General features: G+C 37.4%; 1 pseudogene; it reads left to right on the forward strand.

Annotated features, from left to right (window-relative positions):
• The first annotated feature begins 4,735 nt into the window (after positions 1–4,735).
• Positions 4,736–7,172, forward strand: LOC120198656 (annotated as a pseudogene).
• The last annotated feature ends 19,505 nt before the right edge of the window (positions 7,173–26,677 follow it).

Here is a 26,677-nt window from a genome sequence, read left to right on the forward strand (position 1 = left end):
TTTCAAATCTCGAAAAAAGAAGAAGAAAAACACTTTTCAAATAAGACAATCTCTCTAGAGTGGATCTTGGTAAATGACATGTGGCTCTCAGACATAAAACTCATGCTTAGGATAAAATGAGGAACAATGAGGGCATCTTTGAATATTCAACATCAAATATTGAGGCATTTTCGGAGATTTAACATCGAATATTGGGGCATCTTTGGGGATTCCACATTCTGATGCGAATTATCATATCTTCTGAAGGCCTTTCCTCCACATGCAGGAACCAACAGACAAAAATGAGGCTCCATCCAAGAGATAAAATGGCATTAATTCATGTTGCATGCATCGTAGACATACTTAAGAGCATCACATTTATCGTTTTTAGCATACATAAATTTTTGCAGTTGTTAGAGTCAAGTTTCAACTTCAAGACGAAAGATACTCGATTCAAAAACACATTCAGAAATTGATGGTGGTTGCTCAACTTCATAGCGAAGAGGCAAATGTCTGTCGACAAACAACTTTCCAATTCCATTCAGAGTCAATTTCAACTTCACAGTGAAGGGTATTGGACTCAAAGCGAAACAATTTGCTCGAGATTGGATTTCAACTTCATGACGAAGGATATCCAACTCCAAGCAACATACAATACTTGGATTTCAACTTCACGACGAAGGATATTCAAGTCAAGGCTCAACTTCACGACGAAGGGGCCACTCACAATTTCAATTCCACGACGGAGGATATCATGCCCACAAATCCACGATTTCAACTTCGCGGCGAAGGATATCATGCCAACTCTAGATTGGATTTTAACTTCACGACGAATGATATCCAATTCAAAGCTCAACTTCACGGCGAATGGGCTTCCCAGTTTCATTCAAAGCCAATTTCAACTTCACGGTGAAATATATTGGACTAGAAACAATGCAAGCTTGGATTTCAACTTTACGGCGAAGGATATTCAAGTTAAGGCTCAACTTCACAACGAATGGGCCATCCACGGTTTCAACTTTACGACGAAAAGAATCATGCTCACCAGCAACATTCATTGGATTTCAACTTCACGACGAAGGATATCCAATTCAAGGCTCAATTTCACGACGAATAGGCCAGCCACGGTTTCAACTTCACGACAAAGGGAATCATGCTCACCAGCAACATTCATTGGATTTCAACTTCACGACGAATGATATCCAATTCAAGGCTCAACTTCACGACGAAGGGGTCATCCACGGTTTCAACTTCACGACAAAGGGAATCGTACCACCTAGCAACATTCATCTTCAGGAACAAGCATATTATCGATCGCGTTTGAGATTGTTTCTCTCGACACAAAGGGTCGTCTCACTTGAGACTAATTTACCTAAAACAAAGTTGTCTCTCTTGAAGCAAATTTTGTCTCTCTTGAGACAGTTTTCATTGAAACAAAGTTTTGTCTCTCTTGAGACAGTTTCTCTTGAAACACCAATTTTTTAATATGTTTCTCTTGAAACAAAATTTTGCCTCCCTTGAGACAGTTTCTCTTGAAACACAAAAAAAAAAACCTTTGAAAATGTTTCTATTGAAACACCAAACCATCGAGTTCAATTATATTCAGCTCCAAGGCACATCATTTGCAACATAGCTCAAGTTGAGAAGGGTTATTTGCCAACAAAAGACCTTCGAGTTCAACTATGCTCAGCTCCAAGGCACATCATTTGCAACATAGCTCAAGGCAAGAAGGGTTATTTGCCAACCAAATACCTTCGAGTTCGATTACATTCAACTCAGAGGTAAACCAAATTTATAGCATAGCTCAAGGCGAGAAGGGCTATCTGTCAACAAAAACTGACGAGTTCGATTTGATGACAGCGATGAACTACTTTCTGGAAGAATTTTCAAGCCGAAATCTTTAAACCGAGAAGAAGACAAAGGCCCAATTTCAGGAAGCACCGGACAAAAACTTGTTGTCTTTTTCATCTTTGCCCTATTCTTGTTAACATAAAAATGTGTAAAATGAGTAGCTGCAGACCCCAATTTTTATCTGGGCCAGCATCCAACACCCATTAAAACCAAAAAACAAATCATGACCCACTACCCCATTTCCATTGAAATTTTCCCACGAACAAACTACCCACTCCATTGTTTTCCCTTTCCATCATGCCATCCACTACCCCCACTAACTAACAAACAAATCCCATTTCTTTCTACTTTTTAGGGGGCTACCAGAAATTGAAAAGGGGGACACTCTGGGGCCTATAAAGATGAAATGACGCGAATCATTTTGGGGGATACCAAGTGCAGTTTCGTTGAGTGGGGATGGTAGTATAATTTTACTTGATGTTGGGGACCTCTATCCCGGGAATTTGTCTTCTCTCTGCCATTTTTATTTGCTCAAAATTTCCCAAATATCAGGAACCAGAAGCCTTGGGGCTAGACCAGGCCATCAATCCATGGCCTCTAAGGGGTCGAGTAGTGGCTATAAACGATCGAGTCGAGACCAGTGGCTCGTTCGTCCTTCGCCATCTACTTAAACGCTTTCTTTCTCCAAATTCCTCAAAGGTTTCCATCCTCATCGCTTTCTCTCATCCTTTCTCTCATTACGATCGTATTCTTTGAAAGCTATGATGCAACTTGGTGTCACAAAGGGATAATGATGAAGGAATAACTTCTGGAGGTGGACTCATTGCATTGTAGCTGCTCGTTGGGAAATGCAGGCAGCTCGTCTTAAAGCTGAGTGTTGCGATGTTTACGACTTGGATGATGAACTCTTAGCAATGGTTCCCCAGCCTGTTCTTTCTGTGCTTTTTCTTTTCCCAATAACTTCTCAGAATGAAGAAGAGAGATTACAGTAAGACAATGAGAAAAGAGTAAGTGCGATTAGGTATTCTAGCTCTGTGTTTTGCATCAGACTGCTTTCGGATTGATGGAAATGTTTAAACCAAAACACTGTTGTAACTGAAATTGTGCAGACTTGTGTGGTTATGCCTTGTGTTTGTAGATGATAATGATCTGTTTCGTTCTATAGATATCCACATTGTCAACCACATATTTGTATACGTGTGTGGATAGTATTCTGATTTTTGAATTTATTTCATTGATGGGAATAAACACTCTATTTTATGATGAAGTTCATTAAATAACCAAGAGAAAGGAATAGAGTTGAAAAGGGGATAGAAATGGTGCTCGTGCTGCTAGGCGACCCCCGGGACAAGCCAAAATGAATTCAACTAGGGGACTAATGGCATTGAAGATGTTCAGAAATTCCATAGGCACGTGGAAGCAATGGACATTGTTAATTTACAAAGAACATCACGTGAAAGCATTAGTCAAAATGCATGTGGGACCCTCCATGATTTTCTGCTTGGTTTTCCCTTTAATTTTGGTAGTGCCATAATGCATGCACAGTACAAAGAGCGGTCAATGACTTATCAAGACTGATATTCGGTTAAATCTCTTTACTTGAACATCTTCATATCAAAAGATTTCTTTTTTATTTTTGTTTATCTTATTACTTCCAAAGTTTAATATTCTTTTATTTTTTATTTTATTATAATTTTTTCTTTGATTTATTTAATATTTATTTATTATTTCTCATCTAACGTTTTTGACTTTTTAGATGAATTTTTTTAATCGGTCAAAGGTAAGTAATTTGAGTCGAATTTTTAAATTTTAATTTTTGCAATTAAAGACAATCGGTAAATTAATTGGTACCGAAAGGGCGGCTCAAGGGTGCTAATCCTTCCTTGACCGTAACCGACTCCCGAACTCGACACATTTATGGTAAAACGCAGATCAGATAAGATGGTGTCCGATCAGCCTAAAATTCGTTTTAAAATGATCGGTGGCGACTCTAACCCAATTATTCAAGTCGAAACCCGATTTTGGGGCCCAACCGAAAGACGGTCGCGACAGCTCCAACTTCTACATTAATAAAAAATAATTAATGTTAACAAAAAAAAAGCCATGTTATTACGTAATTACAAAGATAATGGTAGAGCAAAAAATCAATTTTCAAAAATTGAGTAATCAAATTAAAATATTTAATAGTGTAGTTACCGAATTAGGAGTGAGGTTAAAGTAGAGTAATGGAATTGTACTTTAACCTTTAATTATTTTAAAGCAGAGTAAACTACAAATTTAATCACTCAACTTTTTTCTAGCTCTTATTTTGATTGCTAAAGTTTACAATTTTTTAATATTTACTAACTTTTGAATTTTTTTTTTATTTTGATCATTTTACCGTTAAACAGTTAATAATGTTATAACATAGCAAACGATATTGAAACTCCATTTTGAAGAGACATAATTTACATCAAAATAATATCATTTGTATCCTTATAAAATTTATTTTCTCTTCATTTGTCCTAATTGTTTCCTCTCATTTTTTTCGTTCTTGAAAATTTTAGACTTTAATGAGTCGACGACTACTATCGTTAGTGGTGGCAGGTCATGACGAATAGTGGTCAATATTTGAATTAGCTCTTACTAACTCAAACATTGATAAAATAACCAAGTTAGCACAAAGTTTCAGCGATAAAAGGTCAAGTGTCTAAAATAAGAGTAATTCAAAAGTTTAGTGATAAAATTAAAAAAATTAAACTTTAATGATCCAAATATGAGTTAATAGAAAGAGGAATGATGCAATTTACAATTTAACATTTTGTAAAGCACAAAGTTTCAGCGATAAATGGTCAAGTTTTGTGCTCCTCCTTTCAGAAACCCTTCAAAAACCCTTGTCAACAATATCTAGTGTTTCTCGCACTCTCATCGTTTTGGTTGCCTTCACATGGCAACCCAAACCCTATCTCACTTTCTCATCACGAAACCCAAACCCCTTACATCCTTCCTCTTCCCTTCCTGCCGCCCTTTCTCTTCCTTTTGCCCTGCCTCCGCCGCTTCATCCGCTAAAACCCTAATCACTCCATCGCCACCCCCTTCCCTATCCTTCATCCGTCGCCTACGTGCCCCACCTTGCTGCTCCGTCCTCCTCGATTCATTTTCTCCCACCGTCAAATCGTTCTCCACTCGAGCAGCCAGGTCCTCCCTCAAATGACCCCAACCCTAACTACTCGAACCAGCCCCCTAAAGAGACGATCTTGTTTGACGGCTGTGATTTCGAGCATTGGCTCGTTGTGATGGAGCCCCCTCAAGAGGATGCTACTAGGGATGATATTATTGATAGCTATATCAAAACCCTAGCTCAAGTAGTGGGCAGGTAACTTCTTGGGCCTTGTTCCGTTGATTTTACTACGAGTTTCTTTTTGATTGTTAGTCTTAGACAATGCTCAGAAGTTTAATTGTGTTATTGAACAAACCAGCAAAATTAAAGGTAAATGACTGATGGTATGTTTATATGGCATTGGAATTTATGTTTTGTTTCAATCAATTATTGACTTTGGAGGAACAGGAACATTAATATTCATGTTTTTCTCGTCTGATAATGAATTATGAGGAAATTATTCGAATGATTATTGATTGCTATGTTTTACGATAGCTTTTCATGGAAAAAAATTAAAGTACTTTGACTGTGAGACTAATGGCGGCTGGTAAGATGTTAGTCGGGGTTTATTGCTTTATTATAAGATCTTAAGTGGTATAGTATTCAAAAAAAAAATAAGAGGTATAGTTTTCTTGGAATTTGAGAAGAAAATTAATGTATGGAATTCAATGTTCTGCAATTTTTGTTTTTTGTTTTCCCCTTTGGCTCTTAATTTATAAGTTCCATTGACAAAACCTTTAGGTTTTAGTGAATTAAACAGTTATTGTGATCTCTTTTAATAAAAGTGGATGTGTAAAAGACAACTGATTTTTAGTTGTTTTGATTTTTGATTTTTGTAATTTTTCAGTTACAGATTATTTTTGTTTCTTATGAAGTGTGAAATTTTCTGAAAGTGGTGTTATTAGAATATTTTTTTGATGCACAAATAGATAATTATCATTGTAACAAGTTTCTGTATTAGCTTGTCACGGTTTATGATATAATTATGATATAACCCGATTGAAGTATCTTTGCCTATTGACTACTGTCTTAGAAACAATTATGTTTTGTCTTTGTTTCTGAAATATGCGATGCTTATTTTACAAGGGCACTGAAGTCTGTTATGTATGCATGCTGATGTTATATTATTATTAGTGCTCAAAGCTTCACTTGTCAACATGATGATTGTAACCTATTCTCATTTAACTGTTGGGATTTCATTATGTTTAGGAATGTTTTCCGGTTTTGCCATAATAAGTACACAGTTTTTTAATTACGGATTATTTCTTGTGTCTTGTGTATAGTGAGGAGGAAGCAAGAATGAAGATTTATTCAGTTTCTACCCAACACTATTATGCATTTGGAGCCCTTGTGTCTGAAGAGCTCTCATATAAGATCAAAGGTGCAATATTATCTTATGTTATCTAGTTTACTTGTCACTGCGATGCTGTTTTGATTAAAGCTTTTTATGAATTTCCGCATAAGTTTTTATTTTCTCCTCAGACCTTTCTGGAGTTCGGTGGGTTCTTCCAGATTCTTATTTGGATGTCAAGAATAAGGATTATGGAGGTAAATATGGATTCTTTTTTAACTGTTTTTATCGAATATTTTTTTAGTTTTAAGCTATTGTTACTTAGATAAGCTATTGTTTTTCAGGGGAACCTTTCATTAATGGGCAAGCAGTTCCATATGATCCAAAGTACCATGAGTAATGGGTGAGGAACAACGCCCGAGCTAATGAAAGAAATAGATGCAATGACAGACCTCGCAATTATGATAGATCAAGAAATTACGAGAGAAGAAGGGAGAACATGCCACCTAGAGATTTTCAGAATAGGGAGATGCCTTCTCCTAATCAGGGCATGCCACCCGACAACATGGGAGGGATGCCGCCGAACAACATGGGAGATATGCCGCCGAACCAAGGGTACTCAGGTAACATGGCTGGAAATGCACAAAATTTTCAAAATGGCCCCACCAACTTTGGAAATAATCCTTATCAAGGTAATACCCAAACTGCACAATACCCGAATAACTATCCTCCAAACATGGGTGGAGAAAACCTGCCTGGCAGGAATTACCAGTCTTGATGATTTGTTTAAGATGAATTCAATCACAAGTTTAGGCAATATTGTAAAAATTAAAGAGGATATCTCTAGGACTTGTGGCCAGCTAAAAAGAATTGGTGTTCTAGTGTTGATGTTTGCTAAGTGCATCAACATACCATTGACTGCATCCTGGAATTTGTTGGTAGTTTAACCAGTTGTTAAGATTGCATTACATGTTATTTCGCTTGATTGAAGTTTCTGCTTCTCTTCTATTCATTACAAGCTGTTACAGATCATAGACCACGTGACTCCATCTATTATCCCTTGAATGTCTTAATTGGTTAAACAAATGCATATAGATGCATGCACGATCTCTGCATTGCACTTGTTACTGCAACAAAATAAACTAATAAATTATAATTAAATATTTTTAAACTTGATAATAATGGAGTTTGAATTCTAATATTGAATTAATGAAGATAATTGATGATAGTAAAGGATATTGTTAGTAATTAAACAAGCGGTTATTGATTAATCAAACCCAAGTGTTGAAGTTGGTGTTTAATTCTTTTCTTTACCATTGGATTTCATCAAATTTCTTGGATGATGAAATGTGAGTTGTCTGATGATATCTATTTGTAGTTCATCTGCTTCCTAATGTATCCCCACCTTGGTGATTCATATTACAATATTTACTAGAACTTTAAATCGATCTCCTTTCTTGAAGTTGTACTTGAGGCTGCTCTTGGTTTTTGTTTATACCTCTGGCAAAGCAAAAGTGAGCACAGATGTCTCTGGCAAAACAAAAGTGAGCACAGATAAAATTTAGTGGGTAGAATCAGAATCAATAAAATAAGTGTTTGATAAAATGGTTGAATTAGATTGTTGGTTGGAAGATGTATTGTTATGAAATTCCTAGCATCGTTGATAGCGGTAACGATGATCAACATCGATGAATCACTATTGATTTTATTGGGACCTTACTGGATTCTAGGCTTGGTAAAACATAGGGAGAGAAGAAAAAGAAAAAAAAAAGAAATTGAGGGAAAAAATGAGAAAATATTTATATAATCCTTCATAACGATGCCATTTTGAAAATCAATATAACTATACCAAATGTCATTATTTTAGCTACATCATATTAGCGAAACTATCTTTTTGTTTCCAATGCTATAACTAAAGCATAAACTAAAATTTAATATTATAACTGAATCAATTGAGAATTCATTGGTATAATAACATACCGCTTAATCATCAAGAGAAACTAAAATCCACCAGGAAGCTCCAAGAAATCAAGATTCCTGAAAGGAAGTCCTAAGCGTTGGTTCCCATGCAGGATGTTACCCATAGGCGGTGGAGAAAAAAGGAAGCGTTGAACGTAGAAACAAAAGGATTCGACTGGATGAAGGTAATGATACTACAGGAAAAGATTCCCCAAAGAGGTTTTGGCGAGACAGTTGCAGGTTCACCTCTCTTCACAGGTATGCTCCTAAGCTCGACAAAATTCGATGAGGAAAATTTAGTTTCTGTTGAAGACGAAGAAAGTGATGTCGAAGACATCTCATCCCGACTGTCAAGATCTCCCCTGAATTAAAAGAGAAAATTAGAGAACCTTGGAGGAAGGCCCTAATAATCAAGATTCTGTGGAAGACCGTAGCTCACAAGGTGCTAATCAGCAGCGTGACGAATCTTTGGAAACCAGAGGGAGAGTTTGAATGCATTGATCTGGGTAACGGGTTTTACGCAGTCAAGTTCCGAAGCATGGAAGACAGGGCAAAGGTTCTAACGGAGGGCCTTTGGAAGTCAATGGATCAATATATTACTGTTCAAAGATGGCGACCAAATTTTGTTGCGGCCAAAGCTAACTATTTTTTTTCCAGCTTTGTTTTGAGTTCTGCTACTTATGTGTGTGCTATATTGCATAGCTGTCTGTATGCAGTGGTTTTGCTTTTGTTTGAGATACTATATGTTGCTACATTTTGTAGTGTTTTGAAATGGTTGGAAATTAGTTTATTCTATCTTCTACCATATGCCCAAAATTTTAAAATTGTATGCCCATATATTGAGACATGTATAAATAAACTTATTTTCGCGTGGGCCTGTGGCAGATGGTATATATCTATGATATTAGTAAAGCCTCCCATTGTTTTCTGTCATGAATCTGGTGACTGACACCCCTTGTTAGTGAAACCATTAAGAAAAATGCTAGATCTTAGCAAATATGAGAAATAATTTATTTACCTTTTGACTTCAGGTGTTGAAGAGCATATTATTATCTTATGTTTAATCATTTGTGGAATGTGGAGAACTGTCTTTCTGCAGATTGTGGGTTTTACTAGTTTTTAGCCTAAAGTGAATTGGTTATTGTGCTGACAAGAACAAGCGTTCATCTAAATTTTGTGAGATTTACATGTTACTGACAGTGATAGTGCATACAAATCTTTTGGGTACACTTTTTAATCAAGATGGATGCAAGCCGTTTGTGTAGACATTTTTTACTGTCTTGGTTGATTTTATTTTAATGATTTCAATTATATAACTTGCATTGACGGAAGATAAGATGTCCATTTGTTTTTCTTTTTTTCCAAATACAATAGCAGCTTTCTTATGTGTTCAGTTTTCTGTCCCCTTTTATGTTTATGGAATTTTGTAATCTTTCCCTTGGTAGTATTATTTGATATTTAGTTATCTACTCCATGAATGCACAGTTATTTGATTTGCTGCAAGGGGGAATAATTGAATAGTGAATGCTGCCTCATATTTAGCCTGTATTTTCTGTTCAATTTACCATAATGTGGCTTTTTGCATTGTATGTTATAACTTCGACATCCATCTTTCTTGCAAATTTGTTTCTTACGATGTATTGTCTTTTCTGTTGATTACTTGATTTCCGTTTTAACTACTTTGATGGAATAGTACCCTTATTGAATTAAAATGAACATAGCTTTGCATTGTTTGGTGTTCCAAAAAGTTGTATGACTTTTTTTTTTAATTGTATAGCATGATGGTTTGTGCCAATGTTTATTTGATTGGATATGATTGTTGCAATTGCTCTGCTCTAATTTAATCTTTTGTTTGTTTGATTAGTGATGGAAGTTAAGCTGATCCCTTCAAGTAAGTGCATTGTTTTTAAGCCCACTTCTCTTTATCTGCACCTTTACAATGTTTATTTCTGTGTGCCGGTTGGCAAAAACTTCTGATATAGACTAGTTTTTCCATGTTCCCTTAGTAACTTTTGTTCCAGTTGCCTTTTTAACCATTAGTGTAGTTTTTTTAATAATAAATGTAGTGAGTTCATATCCCCCCCCCCAATTTTTGCTAGGATAGCGTCTAATTTACTTGGGACTTTGTTTCTTTATTGGTTGATGTTTCCATAATGTTGACTATTCTATCATGTATGCTGCTTAATAATTGAAATGTATTTTCTTTTTTTTTTCCATTTAAATTAATGGGGTGTAGGAAACCTGCACCAGAAAGCTGTTACTATGTTTGTTGTTAAATAAGTGTTTTTTTAGCACTTAACTAAAACAAAGCCATTTTCTAATAGAATTTCTTGTTACAACATCAATGTGCCCAGTATATTGTGTCCATGATGGCTTCAAGACTTCAATATCCTAATTCAATTGTTTAGTTGCTAGAGTTTTGGTTGCCCTCTGATAATTTTTTTTGATAGGAATAGAAGGCCTCAATAAAACCCCCTTCGTGATTAACGGAACTTAAAAATAGTTCCTTAATCATCACAAGGAGGAAAAGAGTTCCCTAGGATTCATTAAACTCATATATGACAAAGTAATACAAACTAATCTCCCTCAAGAGATACAAAACCAGAAAGAAACAGCCCTTAACAGAACATAATTCAACCAATACCAGCCTTAGCTAGGACATCCGCCTCTATATTGGCTGTCCTACCAACCCAACTAATAAAACCTTCAAAAACACTAAGCTTTTGAATAATGTCTTTAACAATTTGAACATAAACAACAGGACAAGAGACCACATCCTTAACCCAGCCAACTGCTACCTTATTATCACTCTCAATAATCAATCTATCTTTAAACCTATGACACATAGATTCATAAAAATCTAAGCCCTTTAGGATAGCCTTCAATTCCATTAAAGTTGGGGGCCCCGGACCAGCAGGCTCTTTGAAGGAGCCAAGGATCGAACCAGACATGTCTTTCAAAATACCACTAAGCCACTCCTCTTCCAATCACTCGAGGTAGCCGCATCCACATTAAGTTTAATAAAACCTTTTGGAGGAGGGGACCAAGGAAACACGGTTGAAATCCGATTAGAATGGGACGAGTAGGAATCCACTAAGGACGGGTCGGCAATAAGATCATCCTCGGAAATAGTAATATGAGTTTCCTTAGCTAGAAACCATGAAGCAAGCCTGCACCTAGCTAGAAAGAAAATCTCTGCTCGATCAAGCTTCCCTCCTTCAAACACTATAAAGTTCATGGTCTTCCAAATTGTCCATAGAACAGCTCCAGGTATAAATGGCCAGATAAGAGAGTTGGTCTTCAAGTCATTCCAAGCCAATAGGAATCTTTTAGCATCTGCATGAAAAACAGACTGAAAATTCCAATAGCCCAAGAATTTCATCCAAATTGGCCAAACAACCGAACAGGAAAAAAAAATGCGATGAAGACTCTTCTAGATTACAAAAAGAACACAAAGTATCATTTATACCCTGAACACCTCTCTTAACCAGAGCTGTCTTCACTGCCAACTTCTTTAAGATAACTTGCCAAAGAAAAGTCTCTACTCTTGGAGGCAACAGACCCCTCCAAACATTAGACTTCCAAAATTTAGCTTCCTCCGAATCGGGAGAACCCGAATAAGATAGATTGACACATGATTTCACAGTGAAAACCCCTTCTCCATTCCCCTTCCAAAACAGTCCATCAACGACATCAGCAGAAATAGAAAAATCAGAGATAACAGCCATCAAATTTGCCCATTGCTCAAATTCCCAGTCATTCAACTCTCTCCTCAGCTGAACATTCTAAATCCAACCCCCTGAACTGAACTCCCCAAACTGAAATAATCTTCCTGCTTTATTCACTGCAATAGAAAATATTCTAGGGAACAATACCATCAAAGGATGATCCATTGTCCAATTGTCTTGCCAAAACCGAATGTTCCTCACATTGCCAATTTTATAGCTATATTTGATGCAGAGCATTTCCCTCCAATTCGCCTCCCTCTCAATAGCAAACCTCCAAGCCCACTTTTCCAAAAGTGCCCTATTCACCACATTTAAATTAGGAACCCCCAAGCCTCCTTCAATTTTTGGTTTACAAACGTCGGACCAGCTTACCCAATGTATCTTCTTTTTCCCATCACCACCACCCCATAAAAAACTTGACATAATAGAATTTAGAGTCTTGTAAACTGAAGCTGGAACCTTGAACATTGACAAAAAGTATATAGGGAGTGAGCTTAGAACTGATTTAATTAGAACTAGCCTGCCTGCCAGTGACAGAGAGGAGCCTTCCAGCCCGCTAACCTCTTATTAAAGCTTTGAACCACTGGATCCCATAGAATGTTGGAGTTCCTATGTGGACCTAGAGGGAGTCCCAAATATTCTTAGGGAAAAGAGCCCACTGAACATCCAATCATAGCTGCCCAATCCTTAATTTCCTCTTCCTTTAAGTTCACCCCAAATAATTTACACTTCTTTAAATTTAGCTGAAGACCAGAAATAATCTCAAACACCCGAAGCACCCTCTTTACATTCAAGATCTGTTTTTTCGACGCCCCACAGAACATAATAAGGTCGTCAGCAAATTGCAAATGAGTTAAATTAAAATTCCTCTCCTCTTTTCTAATGACCAATCCCGAAAAAAGCCCTCCTGAAACAGCCTTCAGTATTAATAGATTCAAGAGTTCCCCAACTATATTGAACAACAATGGAGACAAGGAACAGCCCTGCCGAAGACTCCTCGCCATTGGAATTTCCTCGGTAGGAACCCCGTTCACCAAAACTGAAACAGTTGCTGATGTGATACATTTCAAAATCCAACCTATCCATCTAGAACCAAAGCCCATTTCCTTCATTATTCTGAACAAAATAGGTCAGTCAAGAGTATCATATGCCTTCTTGAAATCAGCCTTAAAAACACCCTTTTAAACCATTCTTCGTCCAAAAGTCAATCCCTTCATTTGCTATAAGAGAACAGTCCAGGATTTGCCGACCGGGGATAAAAGCGAATTGACTTGGACTGATCAAATCTGAAATGCAGCTCCTAAGTCTTCTTGACAGACATTTAGAGAGTATCTTATACAATCCACCAACTAGGCTTATAGGTCTAAAATCGTCCTGACCACCAATGTTTGAAATCTTAGGAATAAGAGTGATAAATGTGTGATTTACTCCATGTTCCCATTCCTTCCCCAAGTAAAAATTATGAAAGAATTTCATAATATCTACCTTAAGGACCTGCCAAAACCTCTTGAAAAATCCCATATTAAAGCCATCTGGACCCGGAGCTTTGTTGCTGCCACAAGAGTTCACCACATCCCAAACTTCCTTCTCAGAAAACTCCTGCTCTAAGAACTGATTCTGCTCCAAATAAATTCTGGGAAAATCCAGATTCAAATCATCAATTTCTAAAGTAGTTCGTTCATTATAGATCTTAAAAAAATACTCTTTAACTATGGCCTTAATTGCAGTTGGATCTTCAACTGTTTACCCTTTGAAGTTTAAAGCAAGTAGAGCATTCCTTTTATTCCTAATCGTAGCACAAGTATGGAAGTATTTAGTATTGCGATCCCCATCTACAATCCAATTAGTTCTCGAGTACTGAAACCAGATCTGCTCCTGAATCTTGTGAAGCTTCCACAATTCTGCTCTAAGATTTTTCAATTCAGTTAGTACCTCACTGTCAACAACTCCTTGCTTCTGTTGAATATCATCCTCTATCAACGAAATTTTCTTCTCTAACTCATAAATCAAAGCTCCTGGATACTTATCTCTGTTCCCAGACCACTTCTTAATTGCATGTTTGGTGTTCCTCATCAGACTAAAAACGCCTGCCTTCTTCTGACTATCCTTACCACTCTGAATAGAAGAAACAACCAGATCCTCAAAACCCTCCTCATCCATCAAATAATTGAATAATCTAAACGGTTTTCTACCCCATTCCACTCCTTTATTCTCCAGAACTATAGCATTATGATCTGACAAAGATCTTGGTAGAAGAGACTACAAAATGCCCGGAAACAGCTCCTAGAAAGCGACAATCGACCAAAAAACGGTCTAATCTTACAAAAGTGGGATTCTCTTGGTTATTACACCAAGTGAACCTACCCCCATTCATAGGGAGATCAATCAAGCCCGTATGAAGAATGAACTCATTAAAGATCTCCATTGAACTCCTACTTTGACCCCTTCCCATTTTCTCATCTTCTTGTAAATAGACATTAAAATCCCCTCCCACACAAACGGGATAATTCTGTCCACTAAGAAAATTGTTTAATTCTTCAGAAAAACCAAATTTCTCCTCCTCCACTGCTGGACCGTAAACATTGATGAAACCATACCTGGAATCAATACTCCGAAATTTACCGAAAGTAGTTATAAATCTCCTGCTAATAAACTGACTCTCCAGCTCAAAAACATTGTCATCCCAACAACACATCAGGCCCCCCGCTGATCCAACTGAAGGAGATTCCAAAATTCCTTTTAGCTTATAAATTCCACTTCTCCTAAAAAAAGACTTTCTAAATTTCTCAGTCTTAGTTTCTTGCAGCCAAAGAAAAGTACGATTAAAGTTGGTGACTAAATTCTGAACAGCCCTCTTTTTTTCGTTTTTCCCCAAGCCCCTAACATTCCATGAACATATTACTAACTTTGTCATCTTCAAAAAGGAAATAGGTACAAACACAACCCTCAATCAACCAAACCTTTATTAACCCCATTCACGCCTTTCTCTAAAGCTATGATTTTATCCAAAAAGGCTTCTTTCCCTTCCTTAAAAGACACACCCAAAAGCTTGCTAACCTCCCAAGTTTATACCGCTTCTTTCAATAGAATCGAAAAAGCTGAGGAGGATGCTGTATCAATGCTCACCTGGTCAAGGGCTTTTCGATACAGGATCCTTTTAGTTCTTCTCTTCCTTCTGATCAGCAAACCAGATTTGGACTTTAAGCAATCACCTTCTGAAAAGTAACCTTCAATCTCCCTCTCTACACTCCCACCCCCAGATCCATTGTCAAGATAAGGAAAAAGACTCCCATCAGCAATGTTCTCTGCTGATAAACAGAGCTGATTTTTAGTACTGGAATCAACATCTAGCTCCCTCTGCTTAACTACGGTACCCCCTGTTTCAGACGAGATGTTCAACAAATCCACATACCAGTATCTTCTTTCCCTCGACCTGTTATATACCCTTTTGCAACTGCTCAGACTTCTAGTTTCCAGCATATTACTCTCTGTTGTAAACTCTCTTTTAGAGCGATGTAACTGCCTCCCCCTTGAGTTGTTATTTGAAACCAATTCCATCGGTCTTAAATTTTCTTCTTCGTGCTCTATTTCTGCACTAAATGGCTTCTCTATAACTGGGCTCGTCTCCAATACATTGGACACTCCCCTGTTTTTTCCTGATAAATGAAGGTTTTCAACCAATTCCCCAAACTTGTTAATTGTAAATGCTGGCCCAGAAATAAAACCCGAAAGTATTTTGACCCAGACTGCCCAGAGTCTTCAGAATGGGCCTGAGATCCATCAGCCGAATAAATTTGACTTCTAATCCCCAAACCTGCATACTCACCAACTTTAAAATTTCCAACAGTCTGACTTTCTGACAGACCACATTTAATATCTTTCCTATCTAAGAAAAGTCTTGCTAGCTGTCTGTCCTCACTAGCTCCTCCAGAAACACGAAACACTCCCTGGTCAATCCAATTGTCCACTGACAGACGATTTTCCCCTGCTGCGCAAGTCTCACCTTCCCCATGAACTGACAACAATCTGTCTTCATCCTTCTCAGACATACTCTCTTCAAAAAATATCTCACTAGCTGATCCAATCTTGATACTTACTTTGAATGATCTTCCATACGATCCAAGAGTAATCACCTCTGGAACATCAAAGGGACTTTCCACCTTCAATAAGATTCTTGCCATTGTGAGGTCTTCTCTTTTCCTTGTACTATCATGGATATCTACCACACTGCCCCATCTACCAGCCAACTTCTCGAAGAAGGGTTCATTCCAGCATAACAAAGGAACCCCTTTTAATTCTGCCATGCAAAAGGCCATTGGTACCCCGGTTTCATTCAGTAAAGGTTCCACTCGCTCAAACCACTGTTTTAAAACTTCTTCCTTTTTACTCCATAACTCCAGCATCTCCTCATGAGATTTAAGAACTATCACACAAGAATTCCAGACATAGCCCCATCTCGCAATTTGAACATCATAGCCTTCTTTTAATAATGCCTTCCGAATGAACTCAACTTGAAAAGAGTATTTGATAATCCCTGTTAACGACCTCTTCACCCAGTTGGCACTTTCTGTTGGGATATGCATCTCAAATATATTTTCCTTGACATTCCTCCTCTGGATATCCTCAGACAATCGATCATTGTTCCCCCTTCTATTCCCATTAGACAACAGAGCATCCCTATAAGATCTATCATCCCTTCTACTTCTATTAATATTATCTCTTTCTCTTGATTTGTAAGATTCTGCATTAATCTGACCAGCAACATTGTTTGAAGAAGAAAGCACCACCCTTGACCTTCCATCCTAAATCTGGCAGACTAACTGAGATCTTCCTTCCATCAATCACAATCCCGTTAAATTCATCAACAACCTTCTTCAGATCTTCCTCCCGCTTAAAATGAACAAAAGCAAAAGTGGAAAATCTGTATTTTGGATTTCTAGTTTGACTGGGAATAAAGACTCTCATAACAGGACCATGGACTAAGAATAATTCCCTAAGCGTACGATGGGAGACCCTTTTACTAAGATTGTCGATAAACGCCGACCAACACTCATCCGGACCTGACTTTCCTTTCAAATTCTCTCTCTCTACGTTTTTCTCTCTCTCACATCTTTTAAAAGTTTTGTAATAGCTACTGTTGAATGATTGTTTTTCTAAACAATGTTGTGCATATTTTGCCCTCTGATAATACTTGTTGTTCCTTTTATAGAGAAGCATTCTGGTTTCCTGAATGCCTAAATTTGTAGGATTCCCACATCACATGGACTTTTTGAGTGGGTTCATGTTTAGTGGAGAGTCTAATGATGTGAGAGCAGCAAGTATTTCATCAAGTGTATGTGGTTCTGCTTGTATAATCTGTGTGACCATTGGGTTCTGTTGGATTTCTAAATGAGCTCCTGCCGTGTACCAATTCATTGGTGGCTTAAACTGAGTCTCTCTTCATGTGCTGCAAATGTATTTGGTGGCTGTCTTTGTTCGTTTTGTATTTTTATGCAGAGGAATTATGGAATGCGATCTGTATGCATTGGAGCTAGTCATCTTATAGATTCTGCAGGAGACTGTTTGGAAGGCTAGCCTTTAGTTTCTCTTTATCCTTGATGTCTTTCCTAGTGGTGGGTGTTCCATCGGCTGTAAACTAGATTCTATGCATCATGAAAAATTTTAGTCTACTTGCTGAAACCAAGGTTGATATTCTGTTGGAATAGAGTTAACTCATTCCATGAATTTAAAAGACGCCTCTCCGAAAAAATAATTTTCTTAGTGCTATGTTGGTTAATAGAGTGAGATTTTGAAGATTTTTCCATAGTCTTTCTTTCCATCAAAAGAAGCACGAGACTGAATGCAGAAGACCTAAAGGAACTATTCCTGCTTAGTCAAATTTTAAGGCATTCTTTCATTGCTGTATATTGAGCTTTAATTGGCCACGTTTCACTTTAATATATGCTCGATTTATTCATGGATGCATAACATGCAGATTTCTGACCAGATGAATCTTTTGAAAGAATTACCTGTGTTTTGCTTGTTGTAGCCGATTTTGAAATCTGCACATATTCAATTCCTCTAAAAAAATTGTGTTTGATAGAAAAAGAGTTGTAGTGAATGACATGTATTGTTTGTCGGGGTCACATGGAAATCTATTATCGTAATTTTTTTTGAGCTTTGCGAAATTTGCAAACTGAATGGTTTAAGGTCCAACTATGATTTTTCATTTCCTTGATTCTCCCTTGACCTTGAATGTCTTGGATTCAAAATTTGGCTTTTGGTAATTAGGATCGTTTTGCATGGCGTCATAAACTAATGAAAACGAGACCAATTTGGTCAAAAGATTTAAACTAACCATATAGGTAGCTACATCGTCTTGTTGGATACTATGCATTTGTTGCTATATTGGTTGCTTTCAAGAATGCACCTACACATTTATGTCTATTCTGTTGAGGAACCAGGAGCATATATTCTCTTTTTTTCCCCTATTAGCTAGAAAGGTGGTATATGTGATGTCTTTTTATGGTGTCTTTCTCACTTTGTTTTTATGCTAACTGGCATTGGTATCTTCTTTTGCTGCTCATCATTTTACCCTTTGTTGGCCATTTCCTGTGGAACACTGAGCATAAAACCAACCTCAAAGATGAAGATGGAAAGCCCGGATGAGGCAGCACTCGAATGAAGGAAGAAGTGTGCATTCGTTCCGTCCCAATCGGAGATCAAATAATACTGCAACCTGGACCATTTTAGCTTGCTGGAGACCGGATGAAATGGTGGTGAAGAAGATACGTTTTTGTGGAATTTCCTCGGCTCCAAGGTCTTTGTATTTACGGTAAAAAGCAACAGTTTTGTTTTTTATTTAATAATAACAAATGGTCTCATGTTTCCATTTCTTTTCAATTTTCCAATCTTTTTTTTATAGAATACAGGCCTCATTAAAACCCCTTCATATCCTACATGTTATATAAGTAACATGAAGGATATAGAAAGGAGGAAAAGAGCGCCTCTGAATTATATTAATTTGGAACATAACATACAACCAATCCATAACCATAGTCTGCTAAAAACATAAGACTTAACAACCTAAACACAAACTGCAGCACTAAAACCATACTCCTTAAAAAACTGAATAAACACCACATCCTAAAAACAATAACTCATAACCACAGATCATCCTATACCAACTTTTGCTAACTCATCTGCTTCCCAGTTAGCAGCTCTCACAATATGTATTAAAATGATGCCCTTTCCTTCCACATAATTAGCTACGCCTCTTACCAACGACTGAAACAACGGGGTACATAAGTTGGATTTTTAATCCACTTTAGGGTCGTAGTCGAGTCTGACTCTAAAATAATCCTCTGAGTTGGAAAAGATCCTAACTCCTCAATGAGACTACAACCTATTTTGATCGCCAACATCTCTGCAAGAATAGGCGGACCTCCTCCAATTTTTTCAGAGAATATTCCTAGTTTCAAACCTCTGTCATCCCTAATCAAACCTCCAATTCCTCCTTTGTCCCATCCCTTTACCATTGCCCCATCAATATTAAGTTTAATGAAACCTTCTGGTGGAGGTATCCACCTAGAAGTAGGATCACACCTCTGATTCTGTCTTCCAATCGAGTCTGCCAATTTTAAATCCCCAACTAGAGTGTCAAAAGGAATATTAATATCCTTGAATCTCACCCCAAACCAAGAAGCAATTCTCAATCTAGAAAGAAAGAACAGCAGAGCAGAATCCACTTTCCCTTTCTGGAAAATAATCTCGTTCCTACATTTCCAAACCGACCACAACACCGCCCTTGGAATGAATTTCCAAATAGTAGATCTCAGGATTAACTCATCCCACAAAATTAAGAAGTCAATCACCTTCTTAGGAACCACAAAAGAAACATTTCAGCCCCTAAAAAATCTAGACCACGGAACCCAAACCACCTCACAATGCAAAAACAGATGTGAGATCGACTCCTCCCCCTTCCCACACATCGGACATAAAAGGTCCTCAATCCCAGCCACTCCTCTCTTCGTCAGCTCCTCCTTCACTGTTACTCTTTGATGTGCAACTTGCCAAACAAAAGCTTCTACATGTGGAAGAGCAACCCCTGCCCAAACATGCCTATGCCAATTACCCTCCTCTCCCTCATTACCCTCCTGATCATAAAACTTTGTGATACACGATTTAGCTGAAAAACAACCCTCACCATTACCTAACCATATCCAACAATCTTCCTCTAATAATGAGAGAGTGGTACTATTCAACAATGTAATAAGCTGCAATCATTGGTCATCCTCCTAGTCCACCAAATTCCTTCTCACTTGTATATCCCACACCCATCCTGAGTAACTGTGCATCCTGAAATCTGCCACCTTACCCCTTTTGTTATTCGATAATGCAAATAGTCTCGGAAACCTTTCCTTGAGAGGAACAATGCCCATCCATGTATCATTCCAAAACTCCACTAATTCTCCATTTCCAGCTCTCAAACACATGTTTTTTCTAAGGCAATCCCCAAATTCATATGTAGAAAAGAAATTTTGAATAACTCCTCTCCAAATCCAAGAAACTCTAACTGTCCAATTATTCCCAATCATCATAGCATTTGTATCCAAATTGTTCACACTACAGACCATTTTTTTCCACCAAGAATTCTTTTCCGAAGTAAATTTCCAAACCCATTTCCCCAAAAGAGCCCTATTAAAGAGTAGCTAATTCAGAATCCCTAAACCTCCCAATTTATTTGGCTTACACACCGACTTCCAATTCAACCAATGAATGTTCTTTTTTTCTGTCGAATTTCCCCATAAAAAACATGCCATAATAGAGTTTAACTTGTTGAAAACACTAATTGGGGGGATGGGGAGGGGGAAATGGTTCAAAGAAGATTCATTGGGTTAAATGGGATGATGTATGTAAACCTAAGAACAAGGGTGGTCTGGGAGTCCGGAATCTGACTAGTATGAATAGAGCATTGCTAGGGAAATGGTCTTGGAGATTTGCAAATGAGAGACACTCTGTTTGGAGGAATTTTATTTGTAGCAAATACAACATTGATTCTTCAAGGTTACTGTTTGATAGCAAGGTTTCTCCTCAATCTTCTTGGCTTTGGAGATCGGTGGTTAACAATCATTACAAACAAGACTCCTTTGGCTCTAAGTTTCGAAGTTTGTGTAGTTTTTATGTTGGAAATGGTAAGCTTATTCGTTTTTGGTAAGATAGTTGGGATGCAGATTATCCGCTTCAGTTTTTTTTTCCTAGATTATTTTCGGTTTCTTCTAATAGATCTGGTAAACTTTGTGAGTTTGGGGAATTCCTTCCATCTGGCTGGGTTTGGGATGTTCAAGTTAGAAGAAATTTAAATGATTGGGAGGTTGAACAATGGTGTAACTTGGTGAGCTTCATCTCTCCCTATTCTTTGTCTAAAGATTCCAGTGATATTTTACTTTGGAAAGGCAATGGGGATGGTGTTTTTTCAGTCAGTTCTTGTATTAAAAGTTGTGCTTCAGGATCAGATGATGTTTGCTTCTGGAATAACATTATTTGGAGAGGTTTGGTACCCCCTAGAGTTGAATCTTTAATGTGGCAGGTTGTGCTTTGCAAGCTAGCTGTTAAATCCGAACTGATTAAAAGAGGTGTTCAAGGTATTTAGGATGATTTATGCCCTCTTTGTAAATTTGTTGAGGAAACTTCCACGCACTTATCTTTACATGTTCGGTTGCATGGGCTTTGTGGTACAAATTTTATAAATTTTGGAGATTTAGTTCTGTGTTTCCTGCTGATGCAAAAACCTTTCTTACTGCTTGGGATGAGTTGAAATCAAATTCTTCTATTTGGACTTTCATTCCTGGGGCTATTATTTGGACCATTTGGAAGGCCAGAAATTTTATTGTCTTTGAAGGGGGAAAGCTTGATCAGTTAGAGTTATTTTTCTTATCACGAGTTAGGCTGGCTTCTTGGTTTCTAGCTAAGCACAAGGACGTTTCTATTCATAAGGATTCCTTGATTATGGATCCTTCATTAGCAAATTCCTACTCGCCCTACAGTTCTATGAAGTCTTCTTCATTCCCTTGGGTACCTCCCCTTTCTGGTTTTTTTTAAATTGAATGTGGTCGCAGCCGTTAGTAGTGACAGGAATAAATCGGGTATAGGAGGTATTTGGAGGGATCATTCAGGTTCAGTCCTAGGTTCTTTTCAAGAGTCAGCTGGTCTGGGACCTCCGACTATGATCAAACTTAAAGCTATTCAGAGGGGTATTTCATTATATGCTTATGCTCAAGGGAGGGTTAAAGATAGGCTGATTGTTGAGAGTGATAGCAAGGTTGCAGTAGACTGGATCAACAATGTCAATTCATGCCCAATTGTTTATGCATTCGTTGTTAGTGATATAGTTGACAATCTTAGATTTGGGGGGGGGGTTATAAGTTGGGTTGCAAGGTCAGCTAATATAGACGTCGATGCTTTAGCAAAGGCTGGAATAGGCTAATTTTTATGTTGTTTGTTGTTTCAGTTTAGCATTTGATTCCTGTTCGGGTGGGATTTATAGACTATTGTAAGGGTTATTTCGAAGAGATCTATCGAGGTTGTAATCTTATTTTCTTTACTGAAAATCTAAGGCGCTCTTTTCCTCCTTCCAATGATTAAGGAGCTTCTTTTCAAGCTCCATTAATCAAGAATGAGGTTTTTAATAAGGCCTTCTAATCTTATCAAAAAAAAGAAAACACTAATTGGTATCCGAAAAATAGATAGGAAGTAAATGGGGAGAGAACACAAAACGAATTTAACCAAAACAACCCTTCCAGCCAACGATAGGGTGTTAGCCTTCCAACCAGCCAATGTACTGTAGAATTTATGCACAACAGGCTCCCACAAGGCAAAAGAGTTTCTCTTGACTCCCAATGGTAGCCCAAGGTATCCCGAAGGAAAAGAACCCATTGAACATCCAATCTCCTTAGCCCATGAATCTAGGACCTCATCCTCAACATTAATTCCAAATATTCTGCCTTTTTGTAAAATTCAGCTTCAATCCCACCAATATCTCAAAAATGAACAGCACCCTCCTAACATTCAACAAATCGCGAATTGTTGCTTTGCTGAAAATTATAAGATCGTCTGCGAATTGTAAATGTGATAGCATGAATGATCGATCTAGAGTACCTAGCTCGAAACCCGAAAACAACCCCTTGTCCGCTGCTTTTACCAACAGTAAATGCAGCAACTCCCCCCCCCCCAATTAAACAACATCGAAGATAGTGAACAGTCCTGCCTTAGACCTCTTGAAGGCTGAATTTTCTCTGTAGGATTTTCGTTTACTAAAATAAAAATAGAAGCAGTTGACACACATTTAAGTATCCATGAGCACCATCTAGCTCCAAATCCCATTTTACCCATTATTTTCATCAAAATCTCCCAATTCACCGAGTCATAAGCTCTTTTAAAGTCCACTTTAAATACCGCCCCCTTCAATCATTTCTTCCTCCAAAAGTCAATACCTTCATTTGCAATAAAGGAGCAATCCATAATGTGTCTCCCCGGGATGAATGCAAATTGAGACAGACTTATAACTTCAATAATACATGAACTCAACATTCTAGCTAGAACCTTTGAAAGAATTTTATAAAACCCTATAACAAGGCTAATTGGCCTAAAATCAACAAGTCCCTCCGGATTGACCTTCTTTCGAATAAGAGAAATGAAAGAGTGATTAATCTCCATATCCCAATCCTTCCCCTCATAAAACTCCCTAAAAAACAGCAGCAACACCTCCTTCAAACTTGACCAGAATTTCTTAAAAAAGACTAAATTTAGGCCATCAGGACCAGGCGCTTTGTTACAATCCGAATTGGCAATTACTTCCCATATTTCCTCTTTAGAAAATGGCTTTTCAAGAGCCAAACTTTGCTCATTCGAAAGATTAAGAAATTCCATATCCAAATCGTCAACCTCCAGAGTATTTCCCTGCTGAAACAAAGCCTTAAAAAAATCCACCACTGAGGCTTTTATCCTGCTAGGATCCGAAATGACTTCATTCTCCACTTTAAGGGACTTTATAAGGTTCCTCCTACCTCTACCTCTAGCACATAGATGAAAAAATATTGTGTTCTTATCCCCTTCCAAACTCCACTTCACTCTTGACTTTTGTAACCAAATCGATTTTTCAATTTTATAGAGATCCCACAATTGTTTTTTCGCCTCCAATAGTTGTTGCATGGACACCATAGGAGAGCCTTGTTGCATATCAATTTCTAACTTCTGAATTTCTTTTTCCAAGCAACTAATTTTTCTAGGAAGCTCTAAATAACCCTTATTAGACCATTTCTTCACAGCTTTCTCCACCCCTTTTAACACAGTGGAAATTGGTAAGTTATTTTCTACTCTACACAACTTAAACAGTTCATTTTCCATCATCTCCCCAAACCCATCATCCTCCATAACATAGTTGAACAGTTTGAATGGTTTAGGACCCCAATTGCAGCCCCTATTTTCTAGCAAAATCATGTTGTGATCCGAAACAAACCTAGGAATAAGACTTTGGCTTATCATTGGGAAAAAAGATAAAAAGTTATGATCCACAAGAAAACATTCCAATCTCACATAGGTTGGAACATCTCTATTGCTACACCATGTAAATCTACCTCCAGCCAAAGGTAAATCTACCAAATTAGCATTGCTCACAAAGTGTAAAAACATTCATTGTACCCAAATTCACTTCACCACCAGCCTTCTCGTCCTGTGATAGAACGGCATTAAAATCCCCTCCAAGGCACACTGGGCAGCCTGCATTTTCCAAAAAAGAAAGCAACTCCCGAAAAAACAACTCTTTTTCAGACTCCACACTCGGTCTATACACATTAATAAACCAACAAGGCACGGAGAACTCTTCAATAATTCCCCTTATTGCCAGAAATCTCTTATGAATGACATGTTCCTTGACTTCACATTCATTTTCACTCCACAACGTAATTAAGCCTCCAGCAGTTCCTTCAGCTGCAGAAACTGCCGAACCCGTCAAGAAATTCCCTCCCATTTTCCTCAATAAGGAAGGGCTCCCTAACTCCAATTTCGATTCTTGAATAAATAAAATTGTGGGCTTCTTATCAACAACGAACCTCTTTACTGCTCTAGCTTTAACTCTGCTACCTAGACCCCTAACATTCCAAGACAACACTTTCCAATTTGACATCAATATCAATCGAGAACCTTACAACCAATACCCCTTAACTACTCCCATTTACTACTCTTTCCTTAACCAATTTAGTTGCTCTATCCATAAAAGCTTGCTTTCCCCCTCTAAAGTTCACCCCTAGTAGTTTGCTTACATTTCAGCACTCAAGTGCCTCTGCCCCCCCTGTCGTCTCCATTGGATTAACATGATCTGATCTTGTCCCCTCACAGCTCTTAGCTCCTCCCCTTTTTGATCTGGAATAGACACGCTTACATAAACCTCTCCCTGCTTTACTTCCAGCCTCACTCTTCCCAGACATTCTTTGTTGAGACATCATTGCAGGCCCACATTGCAGAGGAGCCCGAAACTGCTCCTCAATATTATCTGTTATTGGAATTTTGCAGCCCATGTTTATTCTTCCATTTTCTTGATCCAGTCCATTCAACAAATGTTTTCCCAGGCCTTCCTGAAGCCCAATATCCTAGTCAACTTTGTCATGCCCATAAGAAACATCCCCATACTTTTCCCAACTTCTCTCCCTTCAATAAAACCTTTTGACTTTTCATGCTGGATGGAGACATCGCCTGCAGCTTCCACTCCTATACACGTGATTTTCCAATCATTGATTTGCTAAACATAACTCGTATGCAATTGCTTGTATTTTATCTCTGTATTAAGTGGCGTTAATCGAATTTCTATATTTGCAATTATTTTCTATTTTTATCTTGCACATGCAGCTGAGACAACGTTATTCAAATATATTTTCATTCATAATCACTCTGCTTACTCTCTCAACCAATGTTGAGAAATCATGTGTTTTATTTTTAATGGAAGTTGTACATAGCGATTCTTATTGAGAAAGTTGAGCAATGCTCGACTTGTGTTTGTTAAAAAAATTTATTGTTTGACTGTTGCTTGTTAAGCTTGATAACAATTTGCTCGATTGTTAGAAAAAATTGTTCAACTCGTTAAGTTCATTAGAATTTTCACTTTGTTTTTTTAACTATATATAATATAAAGTAAATCAATCATTATTAATTAATAATTTACTATTTTTATTGTTGTTTTTTAGAAAATTAAATAAATCAGTGGTACTTAGTAATTTAGTGTCTTTCTTATTATTTAGTAAATTAGTATTTATTAATTAGATTTTTTCCAAATGAAATAATTTTTAAGGTAGCTACTAACAAACATCAATTTATCGAGTCGATTTGCATCTTGTTTGACTTAATTAGTGATTCTCCTTGAAATTTGGTATTTTTAGATGGAGGATAATATTGTGAGTTGTAAATTTATGCAAGTAAAATTCATTTTCATTATTCTGAGTACCACAGCTTGTTTCATAATCTTGTAATTGGGTTTCTTTGCAGGAATATGTTGTAAACCGAAAGAAGATTTACAAGTGATTATTGCTCCATTGTTTGGGATAATCTTGTTGCATGGAAAACCAAAATACACATTTTCTAACTATTGTCTCAAGAATTTTCCAATAAAAGTGACACTCAATGAGTATTTTGATTATTTGTTTCAAATTTCAACAGTGTGTATCTAGTTTTCTATGTTTTTCTTATACATATCCATTGGAC

The sequence above is a fragment of the Hibiscus syriacus genome, unplaced genomic scaffold (assembly GCF_006381635.1).
Source record: "Hibiscus syriacus cultivar Baekdansim isolate YM2019G1 unplaced genomic scaffold, ASM638163v2 tig00117056_pilon, whole genome shotgun sequence".
NCBI lineage: Eukaryota > Viridiplantae > Streptophyta > Magnoliopsida > Malvales > Malvaceae > Hibiscus > Hibiscus syriacus.